At 31.0% G+C, this 2,573-nt stretch overlaps 1 protein-coding gene across 1 annotated transcript in view; it reads left to right on the plus strand.

Moving 5' to 3' along the window:
* The window catches only part of LOC105624992 (transcription factor AP-2-epsilon), a 92,172-nt gene that overhangs the window by 63,670 nt on the left and 25,929 nt on the right, over nt 1-2,573 (plus strand). The window lies entirely within an intron of this gene.

Here is a 2,573-nt window from a genome sequence, read left to right on the forward strand (position 1 = left end):
TATATATTACTTAATTTAATTAATAATATAATATATATATATATATATATATATATATATATATATATATATATACAGGTTTACTTCGAACGCAAATACTACTCAGATTAAGTAAATCTTTTCCTTATAATTTAAATATATTTTATATTGTATTTCTTTTATATCGCTTTCAATAATATGACAGAAAAATTGGAAATGATTGCTCCTTTTAAAAGAGTATCAATCATTTCTATTGCCTTCAAAGACATAAGAAAAATTTAAAAACCTATCTAAATTCAATTATGTTAAAGTAGTATTCATCGCAATATCATAACTCTTTTTATATTTCTCTAAACAGGAAAATCTAATGTTTTGTTATTTTACAATAAACGTAGAAAAGAACTTTTATATTGTGTTAACGGAGAAATTTAAAATGCTGCATTATTTTACAATATAAATGCAGAAAAGACCGATGCACTCGAAGTAATTTTTATTCACTTATTCCGCTCGGCGCTTCTCGAAAGAGGAGGAAAGTTCGTGTTGCAAATCTCATGAGTTCTTCTCATAAGTTTCTTCGAAGATATTTCTCGGAACACAGAACAAGAACGCGAAGATGTAAGAATGTAAAGTGCTTCCTGTGTCATGGTCACGCGTGATTCAGGTTGCTGCATAATCGAGAGACTCCAAATGGTATAAATAATTGCGAACGATACATATACAAATTACGCGGGCGAACATTATTTTGAATAACACAATTTATCGAGCCGATCTGCAATTATTAATCGAGGGATAAACCGCACAATATTTCGTTCGGCTGTGCACTGTGCTTGCAAGTTGCATCTGCGATAACGTTACCTTAACACGTTGACAAATTATCTAGTGTTATTTTCCTGAGCACTATCTACTTTAAGGTCTGAGATGGGAATTTCATGAGAAACTCGAGTGCATCGTTGCACGAAGAGAAGCAGAGCACATCTCTGAGCATATGGCATTCGCAATTGTTATCTTGATAACTCGCGCACTCATAGATGTAATTCACTGTTGAATACTCAAAATTAGTCTTTGCTGGAATTCTATTTCTCAGAGTTTCCGAAATGGGGGCAAAGGAGAAAATCTCTATTTTGTCCATTTTGTCGCGATAGTGTCACGTAATAATTTAAAATACGCGTGTCGTATGACAATGAGATCAATCGTAATTTATTCAATCCTAAATCTTACTAATTCGCTTATACCTGTTACAATTATCGAATTACCCGATAGGAGTGAATAATTAAACGGCGATAAAGAGACCGATAATGGTTGTTCGTCTGATGAGTGAAACGGTTTCGCAATTCACACGGCAAAAGGTTACGGCAGCTCACGATAATTATATACGCTTTGCACTATAGATGCCGACCCGACGAGGAAAATAAACGAAGCCTGAGCTATTCTCATTAAATAAATTAATAATACGTTCGTAAACCGTTACTGGAATCGAGATAAGTGTTCGAGATAGCAACATCGGATGGTTAGAAATGCTCGCAGCACTTAGGCATCTCTAAATGATGTTCTCTAACGACGCGTACGTGCTACCGTTGGTACTTGACGAACTGAATCGTAACTGTCTTTCGGAAACTACGCGTTTCAATAAATTCGCAAAATTTTAATTAGACGCAACTGTAAATTCGGCGAATATACTAGGATTATGACAGCGAAAACAGTTCGGATCATCCTACATTTGTGAATTCCATGTAATTTATTAGATACGTATTCGGAAGGTCATACTTTGTTAATCCTTTTTAACATCGAATAAATAATTCAATAAGAATCTATATAATGTATGTATGTGTGTATATATGTTATAAATGTGAGAAAAGATACAAAAATATAATATATAAAAATATAATATATATTTTCATGAAATCTATTTGTCATTTTTTTTTTAATGTGACTTTGACAATATGCATGTGTTAAAGTAATAAAATAATTTATTCTCTTATCTAGCAATGTATTAAATTAAAAATTAAAATCTGTATGCACAAGTTTATTATAAATATTACAAATAAAATTCAGATAAATACATTTTTCATTTAAAATTGAAACATGTTTTATTTTCTACATATATCTGATAGAAAAATTGGAATTGTTTGTGATTAATCTATTCATAATGCAATCGAACGAAACATCGCGTTTACAATCAGCTGTAGTCCATAATACAAAAACATATAGTGTATAATATTTTGTATAAAAATATAATAAAAATATAATAAAGTACTTAAATCTTGAATGAGGAAGATTAAAACCTTTCTGAAGTAACAATACTCGAGGTCAGTCGACAGTATGTATTTTCGATAAAAATACAAGTGATTAGATGAAAAGAAAGAAAGATAATATATCATCATGCGAAGAGTAAAAGGAAGACAATTTTAACGTCTTACCTAAGTGTCAAGATATACGTTGAGAAAAAAAGACTTGTTTTAATGTTATCTATATAAAACCTATACTTAATATATCCGTTAATATCAGGCCGAGAAGGAAACGAAGAAAGAACGCATGTTTGATGTGCAAGTGTGTACTTCTATTGTTTTTTTCCTTTCTTCCTCTCTCTCTCTCTC

This window comes from Atta cephalotes (genome assembly GCF_000143395.1).
Source record: "Atta cephalotes unplaced genomic scaffold scaffold00100, whole genome shotgun sequence".
In the NCBI taxonomy this organism is placed as follows: Eukaryota; Metazoa; Arthropoda; class Insecta; order Hymenoptera; family Formicidae; genus Atta; species Atta cephalotes.